We start from the raw sequence: 27,539 nt of genomic DNA on the forward strand, positions 1-27,539 counted from the left end.
GAGGAGAAGCAAGGTGCACCATGTCTCCAAGATGCTAGGCTCCATCGAAAAAACATTAAAACCACGATATGTCGTAGATGAGGGGTTTACATTCAAGGTCCACCACTTGTCCAAGCTATTATTGCTAGTAGCCTGAGTGGTTTGGTCTCAAGATTCACCACTTTTCCACTCTATGTCATTATATTAAGAATATGCGCGTGTTAAGGTCCACCACTTGTCCAACCTATAAGGCTACATCTTAAAGGTTATTCTTTATTACCACTTGGAGTGACCATGATAGGTTTTACATGGGGGTTGGTTCCAAGGTCCACCACTTGTCCAAGCTAACTCTATTGAAACATAGAGAGAAACAAAGGTCCACCACTTGTCCAAGCTAGGGTCCATTGAAACATGGAGAGAAGGATGCTCCACCATTTGTCCAAGATAGGCTCCATTGAAACATGACGAGAAGCAAGCTGCACCATGTCTCCAAGATGCTAGGCTCCATCGAAATACATTAAACCCACGATATTTCGTAGATGAGGGGTTTACATTCAAGGTCCACCACTTGTCCAAGCTATTATTGCTAGTAGCCTGAGTGGTTTGGTCTCAAGATTCACCTTTTTATTAAGAATATGTGGGTGTTAAGGTCCACCACTTGTCCAACCTATAAGGCTACATCTTAAAGGTTATTCTTTCTTACTACTTGGAGTGACCATGATAGGTTTTACATGGGGGTTTGGTTCCAAGGTCCACCACTTGTCCAAGCTAACTCTATTGAAACATAGAGAGAAGCAAAGGTCCACCCTTGTCTAAGCTAGGGTCCATTGAAACATGGAGAGAAGGATGCTCCACCATTTGTCCAAGGTAGGCTCCATTGAAACATGAGGAGAGGAGAAGCAAGGTGCACCATGTCTCCAAGATGCTAGGCTCCATCGAAAAACATTAAACCCACGATATGTCGTAGATGAGGGGTTTACATTCAAGGTCCACCACTTGTCCAAGCTATTATTGCTAGTAGCCTGAGTGGTTTGGTCTCAAGATTCACCACTTTTCCACTCTATGTCATTATATTAAGAATATGCGCGTGTTAAGGTCCACCACTTGTCCAACCTATAAGGCTACATCTTAAAGGTTATTCTTTATTACCACTTGGAGTGACCATGATAGGTTTTACATGGGGGTTTGGTTCCAAGGTCCACCACTTGTCCAAGCTAACTCTATTGAAACATAGAGAGAAACAAAGGTCCACCACTTGTCCAAGCTAGGGTCCATTGAAACATGGAGAGAAGGATGCTCCACCATTTGTCCAAGATAACTCCATTGAAAACTGGGGGGTTTACGTTCTATGGTCCACCACTGGTCCACGATATTAGTGCTAGTAAGCATGAGTGGTTTTGTTCAAAGATTCACCACTTTTTCACTCTATGTCATTATATTAAGAATATTAGGGTGTTAAGGTCCACCACTTGTCCAACCTATAAGGCTACATCTTAAAGGTTATTCTTTCTTACTACTTGGAGTGACCATGATAGGTTTTACATGGGGGTTTGGTTCCAAGGTCCACCACTTGTCCAAGCTAACTCTATTGAAACATAGAGAGAAGCAAAGGTCCACCACTTGTCTAAGCTAGGGTCCATTGAAACATGGAGAGAGGATGCTCCACCATTTGTCCAAGGTAGGCTCCATTGAAACATGAAGAGAAGCAAGGTGCACCATGTCTCCAAGATGCTAGGCTCCATCGAAATACATTAAACCACGATATTTCGTAGATGGGGGTTTACATTCAAGGTCCACACTTGTCCAAGCTATTATTGCTAGTAGCATGGTTTGGTCTCAAGATTCACCACTTTTCACTCTATGTCATTATATTAAGATTTTGCGCGTGTTAAGGTCCACCACTTGTCCAACCTACTATAAGCTATATTCTAAATGTTTTAGGTTTATTGAAATTGGAATGTGATGCATATGTTTTACATGGGGTTTTGTTCCAAGGCCACCACTTGTCCAAGGCTAGATCTATTACATATATATTATACATACAATATTCAACTAGATTCCCTACCTATCATGTCCAGTAGCATGGATGCTCTAGCTTGAAGGTCCACCACTTGTCCAACCTATACTCTCTTATGTAAGGGAGATCTCGCTATAAATTCAAAACCTTCCCGCCTAAATTTAAAATATCCCTCCCAAATCTTAAATATCCCGCCTAAATTTTAAACTATCCCGCCCAAATTTTAAAATTCAAACTTTTTTATAAAAATTTAAATTTTACTACTTAAATTTAAAATATTCCACGCAAAATTGATTTTAAATTCAAGTTTACCACAAAAAGATATCATTATACCACCTAAATTCAAATATGCAAACCTCAAATCATTATATTGTACATAAATTCAAACAAATTCAAATTAACAAGCCTAAACTGATATTAGTTTGCATAGATATGAATTTATCACACCTAAATTATGTCACCATGTTAGAGAGAGTGGTTAGAGAATTTGAACAAGGTCCACCACTTGTCCAACCTAGATACCAAGAAGGATTGAGTGTACAAGGTATTGTTTGGAGGTCCTTATAGTCCATTGGTCTCAAGGTCCACCACTTGTGGTAAGGGTCACCAAAAAGTGTATATATTCATCCAAAGAAATACACGTATTTTTGGTCTACATGTCCTAGTTTAAACCATTTATGTCCATTAGGTGTATCACTAAACAACACTACTATTTTTGAGAAACAGAAGTTACAATCATATCTACAAATGGATTAGAGGAAAATCAGCTCAGCATACATCCAGAACTCGCTACAAGAATCGACTTTAACAGATCACGCAAGTAAGTCTTCCATTCAATTTTACTAGTATTACAATGTGTTAGTTATTTGTGATATTTATGTATGTATATATACTATGTGTGCATATCGTAATTAAGTGTAATTGTGTATCTGCATTATGTATGAGTATTACAATGAAATAACACAAATATACATACATACACATAGATAACACAGACGCACACATACATGAGCATGTATTTTCAAGAGAGAGATAGCAAGATACAGAGATAGATAGAGAGAGAGAGAGAGAGAGATAAATACCTATTTTTTAGAGAGAGGAGAGAGAAAGATAACAGATTTCACTGTGTTTATGTATGTGGAAGAGAGGAAGATGATGTATGGGAATATGTGCACGTATTTTCAAGAGAGAGACAACAAGATAACAGATTTCATTGTGGTTATGTATGTGGAAGTGAGGAAGACGATGTGTGGGAATATGTGCATGTATTTTCAAGAGAGAGACAGCAAGATAACAGATTTCACTGTGGTTATGTATGTGGAAGAGAGGAAGATGATGTGTGGGAATATGTGTATGTGTGCGGGGATACTTTTAAACTATGTATCTCTGTCTTTTGACGAGAGAGTGTGTGCGCAAGAAGAGTTACAGAGAACCATCTTCTCTATATGGAGAAAGACAGAGAGTGAGAGAGAGAGAAATACCTGTTTTTTCTCTATTCGTGAGGTGTGCAATGTCTCCTGAGAAGACTGCCCGATCCTGCCCTTCTGGAAAGCGTTGTGTACGCTGCTGTTTCTTTATCTTGTGCGCGAACTTTCAATCCTGTGCACTCCACCTGTGTGTTGTGTACGATGCTGAGCTTGCTCCTCTACGCGCGCGTATACTCCAACTGTGTGCGATCCGTGTGCGCTTTCTGTGTGTTTGCTGCTCGCCTGCTTTCTCTGTGTGCGTTTCTCGTGCGCTCTCTGTGTGCCTAATCTTGATAGGGTTTATTAGAATGTCACGTATGCTACAAGTCCATGTTTTATCATAGGATTAAAAAAAACAAAAGCAATATAAAAAATTAACCAATTCACACGGCCAAAATTAAAGAAATCATGGTTGAAAATATGAAAAACATGCGTAACTCTATACTAGGAATTCACTTTTTAAAAAAAAAATCTTTGGGCGCTGCCCCAGGACCCCGCCCAGAACAATATCCCAAAATCAACCTCCCAAGCCCCGCCATCGAGAGCGCTATATTCCACATCCCCATCAAGAGCGCTACCCCCAAACCTCACGTGGAAGCGCTGCCTTGTCACCCCATTGTGGCATTGCCCTAAGACCCCGCATCTGGAGTGCTAAATGGGAACATTCTTCATTAGTGAAATTTTGAACATAAATTATATTAGCATATACTTAAATATAATACAAATATTAACATATTAGCTATACTACTAATTTACTATAGCAGTTCTAGATTATGTCGCATACTATATTTAAGGTGCCAAAGGTTTGGCCTTATGGTCCTAGATTTAGCCAAGTGGTCAACACATATAGGACCAAGTGCACACTGTGCCACAAAACTTGGCCACCACTTCACTTGCCAAAGTTTAGGCCACATGGTCAATCCTAACTTTCCAATGTTCTTATTATGTCACCTTTTGCCTCGTGGAAAACCTAGGCTTGTTTTCACATACTCAGGCACTTCAAGCCACAATAAATTGTCATTACTCTTCGACAACCCTTTTGTTCAAGTCTTTGAAAAAACATTGTTTAAGGCCACCCTAAACCATTTTCATTTAGGGGTGTCTAAAACTAGCTTTTTGGCAATTCGAGAAGAAAATGGTCAAAGTTTTATACTTAGTTTTAACCACTTGACCAATTCAAATATTGGAAAGCAAGGTCTTGTAATACTTTTCTTTGGACATCACACATTAAAACTAGGTCCCTCACTTGTCCAAGCTATGCTCTAATACAATAAAGGGCTTTTGGTTTCAAGATGCACCACTTTCCCAACCTTGATTCCATTAAAGAAGCTAGCTCTACTTAGACATTTAATAGCAAGGTCTTGCAGCAGTTCAGATTGAACATTTTCCATGGCAGCTAGGTCCACCACTTATCTAAGCTATGCTCTAATAGAGTAAGGGGGTTTTGGTTTCAAGATCCACCACTTGTCCAAACTTGATTTGGGAAGCAAGGTCCTATAATAGTTTGCTTTGGACATTCACCATTACAACTAAGTCCACCACTTCTCCAAGCTATGTTCTAATACACTAAGGAGGTTTTGGTTTCAAGGAGAACCACTTGTACGACTCTGTTTTTGGAAGTAAGGTCTTTACATAGTTCACCTTGGACCTTGGACATTGGATACTACAACTAAGCCCACCACTTGTCCAAGATATCCTCTATATATAGCCAAAGGGTTTGGGTTTCAAGATTCACCACTTTTCCAACCTTTCTTCCATTAAAGAAAGGAGGGGCTTTATAACTAGGTCCACCACTTGTCCAAGCTATGCTCTGATATAGAAAGGGGATTTTGGTTTCAAGGTCCACCACGTGTTCAACCTTGCAAGACTCAAGGGATACTTGGACATTGGAAAGCATAGTCCTATAGTAGTTGATAGGTGGCAGTGGGTATTACAACTAGGTCCAACCTATGCTCTCATATAGCAAAGAGGCTTTGCTTTCAAGGTCCACCACTTGTCCAACCTTGCTTCCATTAAAGAAATGAGGGGCTACGTAAACATTGGCAAGCAAGGTAGCAAGGTCCTAAGGTGTTTCACCTTGGATATTGGGCATTATAACTAGGTCCACCACTTGTCCAAGCTATGCTCTGATAAAGAAAGGGGATTTTCATTTCAAGGTCCACCATGTGTTCAACCTTTCTAATATAGAAAGGGGATTTTCGTTTCAAGGTCCACCACGTGTTCAACCTTGAAAGACTCAAGGGATACTTGGACATTGGAAAGCATAGTCCTATAGTAGTTGATAGGTGGCAGTGGGTATTAAAACTAGGTCCAACCTATGCTCTTATATAGCAAAGAGGCTTTGGTTTCAAGGTCCACCACTTGTCCAACCTTACTTCCATTAAAGAAATGAGGGGCTACGTAAACATTGGCAAGCAAGGTAGCAAAGTCCTAAGGTATTTCACCTTGGATATTGGGCATTATAACTAGGTCCACCACTTGTCCAAGCTATGCTCTGATATAGAAAGGGGATTTTTGTTTCAAGGTCCACCACGTGTTCAACCTTGAAAGACTCAAGGGATACTTGGACATTGGAAAGCATAGTCCTATAGTAGTTGATAGGTGGCAGTGGGTATTACAACTAGGTCCACCACTTGTCCAACCTATGCTCTCATATAGCAAAGAGGCTTTGGTTTCAAGGTCCACCACTTGTCCAACCTTGCTTCCATTAATATAGCAAAGAGGCTTTGGTTTCAAGGTCCACCACTTGTCCAACCTTGCTTCCATTAATATAGCAAGGAGGATTTGGTCTCAAGGTTCACCACTTGTCCAACGTATGCAAACCTTTTTCATGTTGTAGCATGGTTTTTGGTTTGAAGAGTATTTTTCTATAACTATGGATTTAACAATGTAATCTTTTTACTTACAGGATGGACTTCGAATCTGGGGAGAAAGTACATATGATACTTGACAATGAAATCGTTGGTATTGGTTGTGTGTGTAGAACAGATCCAGATTCCACTTGTGGTGGTACAAAGATAGGGTTGGGAAATGTCTCCATACTAGTGGAGGAATGCTTGAAGGATGTGGTCCTACCTTTTCCTACAATGGATACTTCATCTCTCCAAGGCTCATTATGGAGTGTTGTTCGATGGTCAAAGCTTCTTTTGCAATCTTTTGTATTAAATGGGAACTTAATTGATCCACACGAAAGCTACAATGGTGATGAAGAACATGATCATTCTGATCCTCTAGTTACAGATGCAATACCTATGACAAGCCCAGAATTTGAAGCAATGATTCGAGAGTCTTGGAGAAATCAGAGGGTCCTTTTAAAAGATGACACAATGATGCAAACCATGAATGAAGGGACCATCTTATATGTATTTCCACATGATTATGTCAACTTTCAGGAACTTGGTCCTGATTGTGTGGGTGTGGGTATTGAAAGAGAAAATGCAAGCATTGATGATGTGGTTGAAGTGGGTAGCATCACTTTGCTAAAGTGGCCCATCAAGCAGACAACAATGTTGAATGGGAGCCCATTACAACGCTTTGTTCCTGTTGATGGCATGCATGCTACATATAAGGATGTATCCAACGATGGCAATGTTGGAAAAAAACTTGATGGGAGTAATGTTGTCCATTTGTCAAGGAAGAGACGATACACTTTCATGAACAGGACTCAAAAATCAAAAGCAGCACCAGCTTCGACTTTTTACCTTTCAAACAAATCAATTCAAAGGGTATCATGCATTGATTGTTGTGCACAAAAATGCTGCCAATTTGCAGATCGTGATATGGTGACAAGGTTACGACAACAATTTTGGGGAGAGACTCAAAAATCACGCACTAATTATGTTTATGATGTTCTTTCTATATGTTATCAGAAAGATGAGAAGTCACGATACCAATTCAGGCTAAATGGCTCTAGTGTTTGTTGTAGAGCATGGTATGAGCTACATGGAATACCAAAGACATTATTTTATCGATACAAGGAGAACTTTGAAAATGGTGTGCGCCAATATGTACATGGGAACACATGTACATTGAGAAGGGGACTTCAACATACTAGTTTAGCAAGAGCACTACTAAATGAGTTTGTGGAAAACAACTCTGAGAAGATGCCACATAGAAGTAGAACACTGCTAGATGGCTCAAGAGAGACTCAATTGGTGATTCCATCAACATACAAACAAGTGGATATTTTATGTGAAATCAACACGACACTTGACCAAATGGGCTATGAGAAGAAGATATCCCAATCTTCTTTTGGTAGAATTTGGAACAAAGAGTACCCACATGTCACTTTAACAAAGACGAGTGAGTTCTCTAAGTGCAATATTTGTAGCTCAATCAAGGCAAGGTTAGAAGCTAAACCTTCTCTTGAAGAGAGAGCTCTTCTCTTGAGGGAGAGAGAAGTTCACATGGCACAACAAAAGAGTTGCAGAAGCCTATATTATGCATGGCGCACGTATTCAGAAACTCAACCACAAAAATATGTATGCATAATCCATGATAAGATGGATCAAAAGAAGACTGCCATTCCTAGATTACGCATTGTTCCCAAGGGTGTGGATTCAGGATATAATCTGCAGGTGGCATTGATTGGCATGATCACTCATGGACATGGAGAAGGTCATTACGGACACTTTGTCTTGAATGGTTTGTGGCCAGCTGATCCAAATCTTACAATTGGCTCAATTGCTAATTGTTTACATAACCTCGAGAGGATAGATAAGCATCCTCTTGGTGATCTAGTAACAAATGGACTTCCAAGGAGCAATATTTCACTACTACATGCTTTGAACTCAAGGGATGCTTTGGACTACCATAACTTGAGTGATGGAAAAGAGCCCATTGTGCAGTCGTCAGAAATTGCAGAAGAGGAATTGGGGTCAACATTTCGCAGATTGCCAGAGAACTTGTTGCTACAATTGGATAATTGTGCAGGGGAAAACAAAAATCGATACTTATTTGCCTATTTGTCAATTCTTGTTGCAAGGGGTGTTTTCAAAACCATCCAGCTGGGATTTTTAATGGTTGGGCATACACATGAGGACATAGACGCCATGTTTAGTAGGTTTTCAGAGAAGTTGAGAGTTACACAAACCTATACTTTGCCACATTTGATGGATACATTACGAAACAGCTCATCTTCATCTCCAGCTCCATTTTTTCTCACAAAGATCCCCGATTTCAAGCAATATTGTGATGGCTATCTTTGTGATGGACAAGACATACTTGTTGGACATTCCAAACCGCTTCAGTTCAGGTTCTTTATGCAGGATGAGACACCAATGATGCAATATAAGGCACATGTAGGTGTATCAAGTTGGAGTGGAAGTATTCGCCTTTGGAAAACAGACACAGAAGGCAAGCCAATGTTACCACATGGAGATCCACCTCTAGTACAAATGGCGGAGTATGTCAAGGCCCACGAAGAAGTCATTTTGGGGCTAAAGAACTATATAAAATTTTGGAAAAATTTAGGGAATGGTTCAAGTATTCCGCGATATTATAGACCCGTGATAGATTATTGGAGTAAGGTAATTGAAGAGATTGGAAAAGCAATCATATCAGAGGGAGTCTTGTATGAAATGTTTTGGCCAAAAACTCAAGAATATTCTCACCTACAAAGCACTACAATGAATTTGCAACAAGGAGCAGAAAGATTCCTAGGCCTTGAAGAGTTGAACGATCATTTTTGTGGGCCTCAACGAGATAGGCCAAGGGAAGAGTTTGACCCTATGTCTGATGTGCACCAAGGTGACTTTCTTATGCTTGTTCCGAGTGACACAGAAATCTATCCAGTGTGGCTTGCAATGGCTTTATCTGACATTGATAATGAGCCTACATCACCAAACTACAGAAAACTCTTGATTCAATATTGGGCACCTTGCGCGAGAAAAAGTGGGATGACAGATACTCAAGCTTACAGTAATTTTTGGAAGGGTTATTGGGCTGTCGACTATAAGGACCCACAAGTGTGGCATTGCCCTAAGACCCCGCATCTGGAGTGCTAAATGGGAACATTCTTCATTAGTGAAATTTTGAACATAAATTATATTAGCATATACTTAAATATAATACAAATATTAACATATTAGCTATACTACTAATTTACTATAGCAGTTCTAGATTATGTCCCATACTATATTTAAGGTGCCCAAGGTTTGGCCTTATGGTCCTAGATTTAGCCAAGTGGTCAACACATATAGGACCAAGTGCACACTGTGCCACAAAACTTGGCCACCACTTCACTTGCCAAAGTTTAGGCCACATGGTCAATCCTAACTTTCCAATGTTCTTATTATGTCACCTTTTGCCTCGTGGAAAACCTAGGCTTGTTTGCACATACTCAGGCACTTCAAGCCACAATAAATTGTCATTACTCTTCGACAACCCTTTTGTTCAAGTCTTTGAAAAAACATTGTTTAAGGCCACCCTAAACCATTTTCATTTAGGGGTGTCTAAAACTAGCTTTTTGGCAATTCGAGAAGAAAATGGTCAAAGTTTTATACTTAGTTTTAACCACTTGACCAATTCAAATATTGGAAAGCAAGGTCTTGTAATACTTTTCTTTGGACATCACACATTAAAACTAGGTCCCTCACTTGTCCAAGCTATGCTCTAATACAATAAAGGGCTTTTGGTTTCAAGATGCACCACTTTCCCAACCTTGATTCCATTAAAGAAGCTAGCTCTACTTAGACATTTAATAGCAAGGTCTTGCAGCAGTTCAGATTGAACATTTTCCATGGCAGCTAGGTCCACCACTTATCTAAGCTATGCTCTAATAGAGTAAGGGGGTTTTGGTTTCAAGATCCACCACTTGTCCAAACTTGATTTGGGAAGCAAGGTCCTATAATAGTTTGCTTTGGACATTCACCATTACAACTAAGTCCACCACTTCTCCAAGCTATGTTCTAATACACTAAGGAGGTTTTGGTTTCAAGGAGAACCACTTGTACGACTCTGTTTTTGGAAGTAAGGTCTTTACATAGTTCACCTTGGACCTTGGACATTGGATACTACAACTAAGCCCACCACTTGTCCAAGATATCCTCTATATATAGCCAAAGGGTTTGGGTTTCAAGATTCACCACTTTTCCAACCTTTCTTCCATTAAAGAAAGGAGGGGCTTTATAACTAGGTCCACCACTTATCCAAGCTATGCTCTGATATGGAAAGGGGATTTTGGTTTCAAGGTCCACCACGTGTTCAACCTTGCAAGACTCAAGGGATACTTGGACATTGGAAAGCATAGTCCTATAGTAGTTGATAGGTGGCAGTGGGTATCACAACTAGGTCCAACCTATGCTCTCATATAGCAAAGAGGCTTTGCTTTCAAGGTCCACCACTTGTCCAACCTTGCTTCCATTAAAGAAATGAGGGGCTACGTAAACATTGGCAAGCAAGGTAGCAAGGTTCTAAGGTGTTTCACCTTGGATATTGGGCATTATAACTAGGTCCACCACTTGTCCAAGCTATGCTCTGATAAAGAAAGGGGATTTTCGTTTCAAGGTCCACCATGTGTTCAACCTTTCTAATATATAAAGGGGATTTTTGTTTCAAGGTCCACCACGTGTTCAACCTTGAAAGACTCAAGGGATACTTGTCCAAGCTATGCTCTGATAAAGAAAGGGGATTTTCGTTTCAAGGTCCACCATGTGTTCAACCTTTCTAATATAGAAAGGGGATTTTTGTTTCAAAGTCCACCACGTGTTCAACCTTGAAAGACTCAAGGGATACTTGGACATTGGAAAGCATAGTCTGATAGTAGTTGATAGGTGGCAGTGGGTATTAAAACTAGGTCCAACCTATGCTCTTATATAGCAAAGAGGCTTTGGTTTCAAGGTCCACCACTTGTCCAACCTTACTTCCATTAAAGAAATGAGGGGCTACGTAAACATTGGCAAGCAAGGTAGCAAAGTCCTAAGGTATTTCACCTTGGATATTGGGCATTATAACTAGGTCCACCACTTGTCCAAGCTATGCTCTGATATAGAAAGGGGATTTTTGTTTCAAGGTCCACCACGTGTTCAACCTTGAAAGACTCAAGGGATACTTGGACATTGGAAAGCATAGTCCTATAGTAGTTGATAGGTGGCAATGGCTATTACAACTAGGTCCACCACTTGTCCAACCTATGCTCTCATATAGCAAAGAGGCTTTGGTTTCAAGGTCCACCACTTGTCCAACCTTGCTTCCATTAATATAGCAAGGAGGATTTGGTCTCAAGGTTCACCACTTGTCCAACCTATGCAAACCTTTTTCATGTTGTAGCATGATTTTTGGTTTGAAGAGTATTTTTCTATAACTATGGATTTAACAATGTAATCTTTTTACTTACAGGATGGACTTCGAATCTGGGGAGAAAGTACATATGATACTTGACAATGAAATCGTTGGTATTGGTTGTGTGTGTAGAACAGATCCAGATTCCACTTGTGGTGGTACAAAGATAGGGCTGGGAAATGTCTCCATACTAGTGGAGGAATGCTTGAAGGATGTGGTCCTACCTTTTCCTACAATGGATACTTCATCTCTCCAAGGCTCATTATGGAGTGCTGTTCGATGGTCAAAGCTTCTTTTGCAATCTTTTGTATTAAATGGGAACTTAATTGATCCACACGAAAGCTACAATGGTGATGAAGAACATGATCATTCTGATCCTCTAGTTACAGATGCAATACCTATGACAAGCCCAGAATTTGAAGCAATGATTCGAGAGTCTTGGAGAAATCAGAGGGTCCTTTTAAAAGATGACACAATGATGCAAACCATGAATGAAGGGACCATCTTATATGTATTTCCACATGATTATGTCAACTTTCAGGAACTTGGTCCTGATTGTGTGGGTGTGGGTATTGAAAGAGAAAATGCAAGCATTGATGATGTGGTTGAAGTGGGTAGCATCACTTTGCTAAAGTGGCCCATCAAGCAGACAACAATGTTGAATGGGAGCCCATTACAACGCTTTGTTCCTGTTGATGGCATGCATGCTACATATGAGGATGTATCCAACGATGGCAATGTTGGAAAAAAACTTGATGGGAGTAATGTTGTCCAGTTGTCAAGGAAGAGACGATACACTTTCATGAACAGGACTCAAAAATCAAAAGCAGCACCAGCTTCGACTTTTTACCTTTCAAACAAATCAATTCAAAGGGTATCATGCATTGATTGTTGTGCACAAAAATGCTGCCAATTTGCAGATCGTGATATGGTGACAAGGTTACGACAACAATTTTGGGGAGAGTCTCAAAAATCACGCACTAATTATGTTTATGATGTTCTTTCTATATGTTATCAGAAAGATGAGAAGTCACGATACCAATTCAGGCTAAATGGCTCTATTGTTTGTTGTAGAGCATGGTATGAGCTACATGGAATACCAAAGACATCATTTTATCGATACAAGGAGAACTTTGAAAATGGTGTGCGCCAATATGTACATGGGAACACATGTACATTGAGAAGGGGACTTCAACATACTAGTTTAGCAAGAGCACTACTAAATGAGTTTGTGGAAAACAACTCTGAGAAGATGCCACATAGAAGTAGAACACTGCTAGATGGCTCAAGAGAGACTCAATTGGTGATTCCATCAACATACAAACAAGTGGATATTTTATGTGAAATCAACACGACACTTGACCAAATGGGCTATGAGAAGAAGCTATCCCAATCTTCTTTTGGTAGAATTTGGAACAAAGAGTACCCACATGTCACTTTAACAAAGACGAGTGAGTTCTCTAAGTGCAATATTTGTAGCTCAATCAAGGCAAGGTTAGAAGCTAAACCTTCTCTTGAAGAGAGAGCTCTTCTCTTGAGGGAGAGAGAAGTTCACATGGCACAACAAAAGAGTTGCAGAAGCCTATATTATGCATGGCGCACGTATTCAGAAACTCAACCACAAAAATATGTATGCATAATCCATGATAAGATGGATCAAAAGAAGACTGCCATTCCTAGATTACGCATTGTTCCCAAGGGTGTGGATTCAGGATATAATCTGCAGGTGGCATTGATTGGCATGATCACTCATGGACATGGAGAAGGTCATTACGGACACTTTGTCTTGAATGGTTTGTGGCCAGCTGATCCAAATCTTACAATTGGCTCAATTGCTAATTGTTTACATAACCTCGAGAGGATAGATAAGCATCCTCTTGGTGATCTAGTAACAAATGGACTTCCAAGGAGCAATATTTCACTACTACATGCTTTGAACTCAAGGGATGCTTTGGACTACCATAACTTGAGTGATGGAAAAGAGCCCATTGTGCAGTCGTCAGAAATTGCAGAAGAGGAATTGGGGTCAACATTTCGCAGATTGCCAGAGAACTTGTTGCTACAATTGGATAATTGTGCAGGGGAAAACAAAAATCGATACTTATTTGCCTATTTGTCAATTCTTGTTGCAAGGGGTGTTTTCAAAACCATCCAGCTGGGATTTTTAATGGTTGGGCATACACATGAGGACATAGACGCCATGTTTAGTAGGTTTTCAGAGAAGTTGAGAGTTACACAAACCTATACTTTGCCACATTTGATGGATACATTACGAAACAGCTCATCTTCATCTCCAGCTCCATTTTTTCTCACAAAGATCCCCGATTTCAAGCAATATTGTGATGGCTATCTTTGTGATGGACAAGACATACTTGTTGGACATTCCAAACCGCTTCAGTTCAGGTTCTTTATGCAGGATGAGACACCAATGATGCAATATAAGGCACATGTAGGTGTATCAAGTTGGAGTGGAAGTATTCGCCTTTGGAAAACAGACACAGAAGGCAAGCCAATGTTACCACATGGAGATCCACCTCTAGTACAAATGGCAGAGTATGTCAAGGCCCACGAAGAAGTCATTTTGGGGCTAAAGAACTATATAAAATTTTGGAAAAATTTAGGGAATGGTTCAAGTATTCCGCGATATTATAGACCCGTGATAGATTATTGGAGTAAGGTAATTGAAGAGATTGGAAAAGCAATCATATCAGAGGGAGTCTTGTATGAAATGTTTTGGCCAAAAACTCAAGAATATTCTCACCTACAAAGCACTACAATGAATTTGCAACAAGGAGCAGAAAGATTCCTAGGCCTTGAAGAGTTGAACGATCATTTTTGTGGGCCTCAACGAGATAGGCCAAGGGAAGAGTTTGACCCTATGTCTGATGTGCACCAAGGTGACTTTCTTATGCTTGTTCCGAGTGACACAGAAATCTATCCAGTGTGGCTTGCAATGGCTTTATCTGACATTGATAATGAGCCTACATCACCAAACTACAGAAAACTCTTGATTCAATATTGGGCACCTTGCGTGAGAAAAAGTGGGATGACAGATACTCAAGCTTACAGTAATTGTTGGAAGGGTTATTGGGTTGTCAACTATAAGGACCCACAAGTGTGGGAAACTATAGATGCAATTGTTTGGTCCTGGAGACCCAACAAAGAAGGACCATTTTCTAGAATAAAGATTCCAGAAAGACATGCTCTAAAAGCCAAAGAAGGCCTCACTCGTGCACATCAGCCACACTTGGATCAAAGTTCAGATATGGTATCAAATGTGGAGTAGAATTATGTGGAGCTTCTATTGTGACTATACTAGTCAATTTTTAAACAAAATCTTTTTTGTATCTTCCTTTGTTTTATGTAATTTATAGTTATTATTCAAATCCATGTGTTGTACATCCTCTTGACTTTTGGTGTTTATCAACACCACAATCCTATGAGATTTTCACTTTATTTACTAGCCACACACCTCAATTTTTCCCACTTTAAGTGGAAATTTCCCAAATTACATGAATTCGGTCGATTTGGAGATTCCCATAATGTGAGATTTTTACCAAAATACCTAATATGGTCTTGTAAACATATTTTATACACCTAAAACAAGTCCTAAATTGAATTTGGTAAAGTTTTGTGTTGGGACCATTACTTCGTGCTTTGTCGACTCTGAAATCACTGATTTTTGTGACTATATGGCATGTGGAGTTGGTTAGTCACTTCTGAGGCTATGAAATTGTCCATTGCATAGTCCTGAAGCAACTCATCCAATTTTGGCCCATTTGGAGTCAGTTTGTCCTCGTACGTCAAAATTTGATGCTTTGTAGCCTTCGAGCTATTTTTTGCTTTTAGAGGACATGGCTTGATTGATTTTATGAAACCAACCATATACATTATATATAGACCCAGTCTATAAGTTGTCTGTGGAGTGAGAATCCAAATATGGCATCTGCCAAAAACCTAGCTTTTCTACATGGGATCCCCCTTGACCCCTGCCAAATGGTCAACTGTTGAAATAGAAGTGTTCTATCATCTAGGGGCATGCTATAGTTCAAGTCTCGTCTGATTTGGTTGAGCTCACAGGCCGCTATGGTCAATTTTTGGTCATAGGCCTTCGTACACTGCTCGGATTCTAGGGTTTTTTCTTGGGGTTTAGACTATCTATTGGCCATATAGAATGGATCATTGATAAGTATAGAACTTATCCCTCATGTGTCGTGTGAGACGACGCTGAAAACAGGCAAGTGTGGACTTCAGAAAATACATGCGAAGAAGGTCGAAAAGGTCTCTCTCCAAAGGCGACAAGTGGAAATGAGGTGATTTTAGCCTACCTTGGGTATCTATACTTGGACTTCCCATACCATTTCTCCTCAAAGTCCCCTATTAGTCCTATTAGGCCATGAAATCTATGCTAGAGTCAAAAATTTCCCCAATTGGATTCCCATAGCTCATTCTTCAAGAACTCTGCAAAAGTAGGTCTATCCGCCTATTTTAGGCTTCTCGCTTTCATCTGCTGATTAGATTAAATTTTTTTATGCCTGTCCTCCTTGTCCTTCTGATCATCAGTGTATCTTCAGTTTTCCCACCTGAGCTCATTTTTTATTTTTATTTTTATTTTTGACCTATTTATTGAAAAAATCAAAGAAAATAACAAAATGCGCTAAAAAAGCAAAGTGAAAATCCAATAATTAAGAAAATCCATTGAAAAAATAGCTATATTGTTTTTTGTTTAATTTCTCCATTTTTAAGTATCAATATTAAAAAACGATAAAAAATAACCAAAAAAGACTATTTTTTAATGATTTTCTCATAGTATATAAACTATTTACACTCATTGGGGAGATATTATCAGTTAAATTTTCCTTGTTGATTATTTTAAAGGGAATTATTAGGTAATTTTGTGAAAAATCACACGTTAACATCAAAATTTTTTCCTCCCTCTTCAAACATTGCCCTTAATTACTTAGTTCCCTTCCGTACCTCCTAGATGGCGTACTCCGGGACGACAATGTGGATGGTTTGAACAAGCATGTCTATACATAGCCTTGTTTGTCTCTACCATGATTTCAAGATCAATGCAATTACAACCATTATGTTGTGCAAGAGTTGGGTCTTGAGTAATTAACTCAAGGGTTTTTGATGTCGAGGTTTTCTGATGCTGTCTTCCAAAGAGAACATCTTGTAGCTTGTGTGCTCTTTGCTTGATTGTACCGTTAGGATGCTTTGGAATGCTGATTTCCTGCGCTGTTTGTATCAATGATAACTATTTTTGAGCTTTTATCTGCCATTGATATCTTGGTTTGTCTTGGTCAGAATGGTGTGGTGAAGTCTTTTGAGACTTAACTCTCCATTGCTTGATCGGTTTTACAAATTGCGGTATCTTTCAGTAAACTTTGAAATACCAATTTTTTCTGAGTTTGATTTTCAGGAAGTTTCAAAAGTTTAAGAATATCACTTTTGTTCATTACCTCATTCAAAAATCTCACCCTTTCTTGACCATTGGACATATCAAATCCTAAAAGACTAGTCACATGTTCTCTAGTAATCTTTAATATTTTTTTTCTTCGTCCAAAACCTTCTGTTAAGTTTACTACATCTCTCATTCGTTTTACTCGTGCTCTTAATCCTATTGGATTTTCTTTCAAAGTCCGAAGTTGGTGATTTTCTTGTTTTAAAGATGCTATTTGGTTTTCAAGTTCTAAAATTCTTGTTGCATTTGAAGACAAAACAATTTTGAGATATTGAATGTAATGTGTATGATCAATGTGTAAATGAGATAACCTAGAACTATATCCTAGTAAGCCATCAACCCCATCACCAACAAATCTCATCAAATCATGAGGTGTGTGAAAAGATGGATACCTTCCAGTGCTAGGATCCGGTGGATACAAGCTCCCATTTGTCCATATATCAATGTGTTTCTTTCCCTCGTTGTGAAGTTGTTGTGCTTCATTTGCAGTTGTAACTGGTCTTTGATAGACACTCCGCGTAGTAGCATATTCTTGGCTTAGCTTAATGTTCAAGTGAAACTTGCGGTTATCACTAATGAAAGATGTATTAGTCATTGTAAGTAATGAAGGAGCAGAAAGTATAATGGAAATAACGTAGCAGCAGAACAAGGTGCATCAGAGAAGAAGAGCTAAAGCTCGCGAAAGGTGAGAGAAAAAAGAGAGATTCAAAAGTGGAAACAACTATTTAATGCCGCCAAGTGAAGTAAATGAAAACAAATTTCGAGGTGAGCCACAAAGGAATGTGAAGAAAACAATATCTTTTTGAATATTTAGAGATATGTACCTAGATACGCTTTAGATTGCGTAGATATGCTTTAAATGACCAAAACGGACAAATTTGGAGCCGTTTTGACCACAAACGGCTCTGCTAATTAGTAATTTAACCAATTCTTTACACAGCCCTTTTTGAGTCGTTTTTGGCCCTAATGAAGCAGATGAGATTCACACACTTTCTAACTTGCATTATGAGGACCAAAAGACTGTAATGGAGCACAAACAAGAATCACAGGTCTTACAAACAAAGGTATGGACATTACAAAACAAAGACACGCTCGTGTGCAAAAGAAGAAACTACGGAACTTGAAACGTTGAAGGTAGGCTCTTGCGGCCTTAAGAAAAGAATCCAAGCATTGAGATGAGCATTGTAAATTGTCTAATTAATTTAAACTAATCTTAGTTTTTTCTTATGTTAGTTATGCTTTCTTTGTAGGGATTCTATTTATCCAGACAAAGAAATAATAGAACCGAAGGTAAATGTAGGAAAGCAGTTAAAGCCATTGATAGCTAGTGGTCTTGCAAAGGATATAATGCATGAAAAAAAGTTTAAGTTTTTGCAATGGGATGTTGTTGAAAGATTCATTTCAAAGAATGCAGTGCCATCCAAGAAAATATAGGGTACATTGGACTCCCTTGGCGTTAGTAAAAGAGGTTACTCAGCTATTTAACAGTCTATTTCTTCCATGTTTGTGAATAAGGTAATAAAATCTAAGCTTTTACCAACAACTGCAAGTGTTTAGAGGGAAATACTCCAGCTCAATAATGAACATACTACCTTCATTGGATGTCCAATTCATATTCAAGATATTTATAGCTCACAGGGAACTATTGTCACTTATGATGAGTACAACAATATCTTCATGGACCTGACTTTGTTGCAAACTAGATTGGTAGAGTTCTATAATATCACATTCGAAGAGACAGGTGGCGTTCTACATCTTGTTTTGAAGCTAGATGAGTGTGAGATTATTAACCAGAAGAAGCTAGAGTGAGTTACAATCACATTAATGAATAGGGATCTTTCTAAATGTCCCATTGATGATCCTTCATACTTCAATGTTCAATAAAAAACAAACATATGGTGGCTTGGTGCATTTCAGGTAATCCAATTATTTCCAATTTTGTAGCTCTAGCAAGCTCTCTATTGTACTTAAATTTTAGATTTATTTTTTGTATCTCATAAGGATTAATCTTGCAGGTAAAGAAAGAAGACCATGACATTTTATTTTGGGTGTTCCATCAAACCCATATTCCATATATCATTGATAGGCAAATGAATTGAGGAGAGGTACTAGCTGTAGATGCGAGAGGAGACTTTCAAGTTCAATGGTAGGTGACCTCAAAACACTAAAGTGTACGTATAATTGTGGAATGGGTGCCATGGCAAAGTCTCCATGCTTGTATTGCATGGAGCTTGTAAAGGTGATGGACCCAAAGTGGTGGAGAAAGGCTCCTACTCGTCACAATCAAGACTGTAGTTTTTTAGCAGTTCTCGATATAACACTTGCTAATGTCCATATTTGTACAATGCATGGTCTTTGTTGAATTGTAGAGAAGTTGGTATATCTGTACATGGGGTTTTCTTGGAAATAAAAAAGTCAGTTAAACAATAGGTCGTTCTAGAGATTTTGGAACTAGTTTTGTCAGATATTGGTCTACATGGGGGCAATGTGAAAATCCAGCGGGACCAAAAAGGTCAACCACTGAGAAAAATGTATCCTACAAACCATCCATAGGTGGGATCAAGGCACGCCGTTTTCTATCTAAACCTCAAGGTATGAAAGATGTGAAGCTAACAAAGTGAGGAAGAGTATATCACTCTATCTACATTAGCAATGTTGAGTATATGCACTAGAAAAAACTTCATTTAGGAGTGAAAGACCAAGATCCAACAACTTTCAATGCAAAGGATGATGTGTGGTGTTCCATTGACAAGTTATTTCAAATGTGTGAGAATCCTTCAAGACAACATGGACTGACACTCAAATCACTCATTACATGGTAAATTAAAAGCACCTCAGATAGTCAAAGTACTAAGTTTGTGTTTAAATTTCTAAATAAATTTCTTGTTTTGCAACACATTATTTTTAATCATTTTCCATACTTCATCCAGAAGTATGGGAATCCAGGTATATGGAACACCCAAGGCTTGGAGAAGTCTCATTACATGGATATAAATTCCTACTTCAAACACACACGGCATGGAGGCTCTCAAAATAAAACAAACAGTCTGAAGGAGTAAAGCAAGTATTGGCCTCTTCAGCAACCGTACAGGCAATCAGACATTTGCAACTTCAAAAAAGAAAACGAGCAGACGCATTCAACTACTCAAGTGCATGCTCTTGAAAGTCAAATGAGGTGGAGGGAGACAATTCAATATGCCAATCATCGGTGGAATAAGAGAATTAGAGTTTAGATGATCGGATGTACCACAAATGACTATAAAATTAAATTCAATATGTACCACAACGATTTAAAACTTTTGATGATTTGCAAATATCATTTGGAACCTCGCTTTTGTATCTGATCATTAAATGTTTTCCATACTCTAAGAGTTCAGTAGGGTTTTCTTTCTATAAAGATAATGCCATTGTTGTGTATGTGTAGTAATATGTTGCACGGACCCTAGTATATCCTAGCGAGTAGCCAAAACATTCTCTCCCTAAAACCTTGTCAGACGAGGATAACTTTTTCTATATTCTGTGGCAGCATTGGACCTCCTAATAAGCGAGATAATGTCTTGAAAGCATAGGTTGCAGTATTCCCCTCTTGTGACATTCCGTTGTGGAAGATTAGGTTGGGTGCCTCACATATACTAGGAAGATATTGTCCTAGAGTTGCATCCCTGCCACAAAATTATCTTCTTTGACAATGAAGAAAATCGTCCTTTTTAGTCATCCATGACTGCGAACAAAATAAGTATGTGTGTGTGTGTGAGAGCAAGAGAGACAGAGATTGGACGGGGGGAGGGGGGAATGTTATACCATGAAACTCTTATCTTGCAAAAAAAAGCTCATTGTTCCATAGGTTGACTGACCGGGTTGATTCTTGTGTTGATCGCTTAAACCAATCCTCCATATCCTGATTAATAGTTGATGGCTTGAGATTATTTCAAATAGTTTGAAATGTGGCTTCATTATGAAGGCTTCCTTTATACTTTGCTGCCTTTTCAAACCATAGTTCAAGGCAATCTAGTGGGTTATTGGAGATCTCCATTGCCTCATCATCACTACTATCATCTGAAACAGATCCATTCCTCTTCTCTTGATACTTGGAGATAGTGGCCAGTGGAAAGTCCTCCCACAAACAAAAAATACTTTGTATATCATGAGGGAGAATGTATAACCTGACTCCAAATTTAAACTCTGGGACTCCTAGTAGCATTAAAGTGGCTTGCCGCTCATTGAAACCTGACACATCTAGAGGTAGCTTGATTTGTGAGGTTCTCATTGAGAGAAGTTTGCTTCCTTCCACCTCTTTTGCTTCTTCTTCAAAATCAATGGACTCCTCTATCTCTGCCACTTCAATGTATTCCTCATTCTCATCCTCTTTTTCATCTGGTGGCATATCATGTTCCTCCATGACCTCCTTAGGATCTTTCATAAGACTTGTAAATTATCCATTTAAAGATATTAGAAATCCAAAGGATCCTTGAACCAGTTTGCACTCCCGTTCATGTAAGCTAGAGCAATGGGGTCTGTACATAAGAGGAAGCTGATTGTACTTCTTGTAATACTGTCTTTTAGGATCACAAACTTTTAAATGGACTACCACCATTTCACCAACATTTACCCTACCCTTTTGAGTATGAAGCTCAAACTTCTCTCGTTCCAGCTTCAAGTGTTCACTCTATTCAGTTATAAACACATCAAGATTAAATGGAGCATTAAAAATATAGCAGACCAATTCAAACTTATCACACCGGCCCCAGAAGAAAGTGCAAAATCTAAAAGCCTTTCATCAATCACTGTAGGGTCTTCATAAATAGCTGTCTCTTGTTTTTTGGGATTGTTGCAACACACTAGGCACTCTGCATAGTAGGTGCTGAAAAATCCACCTCTCTCTTAAGTGATTTCAGTAAAGTAAATTTTGGAGTAGAAGGGGTCTCCATTTTGACAGATGGATCAGTGTCAAGCTCGTCCAAACTCATGGGAGGCTCTACACCAGATATATCAATGGGTGCGATGAAGTCTATATTCCTCTTGATAGAAGTTTTTAACAGCTCCGGAAGTCTTCTCGGAATGTTTCCTTGGCCAACGATGCACTCGCGATCTATTTTCTATCTCTTCCTCCTATGAGATCTTAATCCTGCCATTTATTTCATACTGAGAAATATAAGTTTCTTCGAACATAAATAAAAAGAAGAGCACCACATGATCATATAAGTTTTCAACAAACAATAGCTAGGTATCTCACAATTAGTTACTACTGATCACATAGACATAAGAGATCATTTTAATGAACTCTAAGATAAAATTCTCCTCATCTTGTGTATGAAAGACAGTAACTGGTTATCTTACAACTATACCCTACCTTAGCCTCAAGACAATTTAAATATTATGCAAATAGCCCTATAATGTATCACGAACTGTGGACAATGGCGCTCGAATAACCTACACATATCTTATGAGAACTCCGTGCGCACTGTCATCTACATCCTGTAAACTTTGAGAAATATAACTATCTAGATCCTGAAAGGTGCCACCCTTCCCCTCCTTCCTTTAGGATTTACCCCTTCTCTTGCATGGCAACACTATAACGTGCAATTGGTTGTAAATACATGGGGGGTGTGATTAAAACTTTAGCTCCATTACTTTTAAGCTTATGAAGGCCACATTACTCTTATAATACTAGTCTTGATAATGGAAATAATTTCAATTATTATCTTAATGTCCATCACCTCTACATCCATTGACATTTGACAATGCATTCTTGCATAGCCATATACATTGCTTCTAATTGAGGTGAGCAAGGGGATGTTTTGAGGTGATCAGACTAGTTGGTCCTCTAGTTGGTCCTATTGTAGGCTCTCTATTCCAAATTTTTGGTGTTTGAGAGTGTACTCTGGGGGCAGCATACAAAAATTCTCATAATTCATGCAAACAATAACACAAGATGATTAACATATGATAATCTTTTGATGGTTTGTGTGAAGGGTCACTAAACTTTTGCCCTGCATAATGATTGATCAAATGCAAAATTGCTCTATAGTTGTGAAGAGCAAAAGCCAAAGTTACCCTCATTTGGGCAAGGTAAGGCCTCCTGCAATTTTCATGCCTCATCTAGAAAAGCACCAAAAGCAAGCAGTAATTAATGATCATATACATATTTATAATACAATACCTGCTTTCTACAAACTAATAGCTACCAAAACATCAAAGAATGTTATACTCTAGAAAAAAAACCTGGTACACTTTAAAAAGTGGATCACGAAACGGGGAGTACATAAACAAAACTCCACAAAACTACTAGCGCGCCGTGATCCACTTTCAATACTTTCTATGAATTTTGTTAGGTTCAATGTTACATTGCCTTTCACATTTGGTAGCGCAATTCTAGACACCACTAAACTATTGACCAAATAAGCATGACGAGATTGCCTTAACCTTTCCCAAGACTAGACATTGCTCTTAGAATAGAGATTTAGGACTGGAAACGTTGCTCTTGGTCTTCACTCTTCTGATTCCTGCACCTTGAAGGAAGTGGTGGCCTTGCTAACCCTCTCTCTCTCTCTCTCTCTCTCTCTCTCTCTCTCTCTCTCTCTCTCTCTCTCACTCTCTCTCTCTCTCTCTCTCTCTCTCTCTCTCTCTCTCTCTCTCTCTCTCTCTCTCTCTCTCACACACACACACACACACACACACACACATTTTCTAGCAAATGAGTGCACACAAGTTTTTTCTTTTCCCTCCCTGTTGGTCCAAGAATGAGCTGAGGTAGTAGCTCTCCCCTTTATAAGTTACTCTCTCTCTCTCTCTCTCTCTCTCTCTCTCTCTCTCTCTCTCTCTCTCTCTCTCTCTCTCTCTCTCTCTCTCTCTCTCTCTCTCCTTTTCATACATTAATAGTAGACATTACCGTTAGCGTTATTCACGAAGCATGCCGAATTAATATTCTACACATGTTAGCAAACCATGCAAAAAATGGCTTGTACGACCATAATAAAGAATTTTCTACAATCAAAAAATATGGGTACTATTTATGGTAACAAATGAACACTTGATTCATGATGTGAGAGAGAGAGAGAGAGAGAGAGAGAGAGAGAGAGAGAGACCCCTAACCAAAGAGAATTGCATCATCCGAAACGACCTCTGCAATCAAGGTGCACATCTAATATTTTTGCAGACACAGAGTGAAGAGCTACTAATTTCAAACAAACTCCTTCAAGCCTTTTGAACCCATTGAAAGCAACACTTAGCTTTTATCCACCAAGAGAGGTATTATGAGCCGACTAGCTTGTTGTTTAAAACTCTACAAGAATTTAGATATAATGATCATGTAAGTTAAGCTAGTTTAGATTAGGTGATTGTTGATGCCATTGCGCATTGATTTGGTTGGGAGTGAGTTGAGTAACATTGAAAGAATAGAGAACTCTCAACTCCCAATCCATCGTTGCTTTCCATTTCTCATCCGTCTCTTGGGAAACCTTCTGCTTAAGTGCATCTTCTTCAACTTTTGATAGCTGGACCATTGGCACTTTATCGGCTTCTGTTAATGGTACCTAGAAATCATCTTCTCTGCCTAGACCTTCTACTGGCTGTGTTTCCATCTCACCAAACGAGACTAAGGGAATATCAATGTGGGGTGGTCTTTATGGACCTGCTTCATCTTGTGTCTCTTGTTGTCCATCTCGCAGTAGCTGATTAATTCTCTTGAGCTTTGCTATCTCCTTGAGAGACTCTTCTTCTCTTTCTACCCGCATTAATGCAAGGTCTCTGTGGTGTGACTGCTCTAGATTTAGCTCTAGCTCAAGATCTTTATTCTTTTTCTCTAGTGCTTTATTAAAAAAAATTGTACGTTTGATTGAGGCACCTATGCGATTTTCTCTTATCTGTCTCGCAAGAGGGTTGCCTGATCGTTGATCTTCTGCTCTGAATATTACAATGAAGTGTTTGCTACATCTAGCTGTACTTGGATCTTTTGAACTCACAGAGTTGTAGTTAAGAGTTCACTGGTAACCTCTATCAGTTGTTCGTCTTCGGTTTTACACGCATCTGTTAACTTTGTGAGAAGTTCACCTAGCTCTTCCATTTCCTTTTGTTGCCTTTCTCTGGCCAGCTGGTGTTGTTTAGCTTCAGCTTTCAACTCTTAGATTTGTCTCTACAGATCGGTGATGACATTCATCCTGTCTTCCAATTCTCCTTGTAGAGCATCTATTACTACCTCTAATTCTCTAGCCTTAGCACTACCGCTAAGTGCTGTTGATTGGTTTTTTTTTTTGTCATTTCTTGCCTTTGCTTGGCATATTAGTTTACCTGGAGAATGACTTCATCATTTTTCTACCAATCATCGTGCTCTTTGGGCTGCCTAGATGTTTCAGGCTCTTGTGATTCTTTTGGTGGGACTATGGCAGCTGTTTGTGGTAGCGGCCAATTTTGTTCCTCCCCTTGAGGCTATGCTTTTGTCTCTATTGCTTTGTCTTGTTGAGGCTTCGTGGATGCCTCGGCCGTTTCTTGTTGGGTGGTGGTAGGCGGTGTGGTTTTTGGTTCTTGTGCCTTTGTTTTCTCAAACCTAGTTGCCTCCTCTAATTTAGGACTTGCTGCCCTTTGTGGCTCTGGCTCCTTTGCTTTGGTTTGTTCGCTTGCTGCTTGTTGTTCAGGTCCTACTTCTTCTTGCAGTCTAGGATCTTTTTCCTTTGTTTGTTCTCCTTCGATGGGTCTAACTGTTGGTGATGGAGGAGGGCTTGGCATGGGGTGGGCTTCTTGTTCAGTAGTAGCAGGTGACGATGGTCTAGGAGACATCTCACTTTTTGTGTGTACTGGGCCTCATTTTGTTGGGCCCCTTCAGCTTGCCTCTGTTGCTCCGTCGTATTCTCTTGGGATTTTCTTTCAGCTTCTTGAGCTTCTTTTAGTCTTAATGATTTTGCATCCTCGTACATGCGTTCAAGAAATTCAGTGGGGTCCTCTGCCTCTTTCCTTGGAGGGCTCTTTGTTCTCTGCCCCTTTATCTCCTTTGGCACCCACTTTTTAGGGTCCTCACCTGTAGCTTCGGCTTCTTTCATAGGTTTCTTTCTCCCTTTCAAATCTCACCTTTTTTTGCTAAGGCTCTTCTTGATGTGGGGCCACTATTTTTCTTTTCATATCTTCAATGTGGGATCTTCTTTCCTCATTGTCTGAGCTTTCGCTACTATGTGCTTCATGAGAGCTCCCTGAAGATTCTTCATAAGATTTGTAAACTCATTTTGTGGACCTTGTGGCTTGAGGAGATGGTTGTGCAGACACAATCCATGTGTTCTGATATGGGACAGGCGGAAAGTTGTCTGCCAAGACGATAGCATGTGTTCTGATATGGGACAGGCAGAAAATTGTCTGCCAAGACAATAGCATGGGATGCTATTCTTGTAAGTACCTCAAGTGCTCCCAGATAGGTTATCTTGCCCTCTTTCTTTGTTCCCTTCAGTGTGGATATCACATATTGTGTGTGATGGATGGGTTGCCTGGTTGTCAACTTTAACACCTGTGTAAATGTAGTTGCAACTGCATGATTGTGTGTTGTGTACATTGGCGGTCTCTTTGCTAGAAAGTGGAAGTGTTGGTGATACAACCATGTTGGCCATTAGGAAGAGAATGTGGTGTAGGAGGGCCTCTTTATTTTCCATGAACTTATGGAGGGAATTAAAATTTTTACCAATATGTGTACGCCATGTGTGCAAGAATGGTGGGTGTGTAAGAGTGGTCAAAGGATGCACTTTTCCTCCCAAAAAGAAGTTGGACAATTTTATGATTTTTGGTCTCTCATAAGACCCACATATGATCTCCAATTTGAGCGGAGATCATAGATCTGTAATCTACACATTGAGCTCTTTCTATAGATATGCTATGTGATATAGTTTTACCTGCTAGATTTTAAATTCCATTTTGGGGGGAAAAACTTTGAATTCAAATAAACTAGTCGTTTGCCTTGCTTGAATGCAAAATTTGTCCTTTGATTACTTTCTTAATACTAAAGGTTTGACTTTCTTAAATTGCCAAATAAAGACGCCCTCCTACACCCCATTCTCTTCCTGATGTCTTCCAATTGTTTCTAGATGAGATTAGCAAATGTTGCCACAATGGTCTGCTTGGTGAAGGTACTTGCTGTCTTTCTGTCTCTAGCTCTCGTGGTCATCCCTTCTCTGTTGTCGTCAACTTGAGAGCTTTAGCCACTATTTCTTTCGTAATTACCACTTCTAACTTGTGCCCTTGCTAGTCAGTAATCTGGGTTGTTCCATCTTCTTTGATTGTGGACAGAAGCTCATAGGCTTTCTAAAAATCTACACCACATGGCTCTTGTTTGTAGAGTTCTCTGAGTCCAAGCCTT

This window comes from Adiantum capillus-veneris, chromosome 4 (genome assembly GCF_014529385.1).
Source record: "Adiantum capillus-veneris isolate H3 chromosome 4, ASM1452938v2, whole genome shotgun sequence".
In the NCBI taxonomy this organism is placed as follows: domain Eukaryota; kingdom Viridiplantae; phylum Streptophyta; class Polypodiopsida; order Polypodiales; family Pteridaceae; genus Adiantum; species Adiantum capillus-veneris.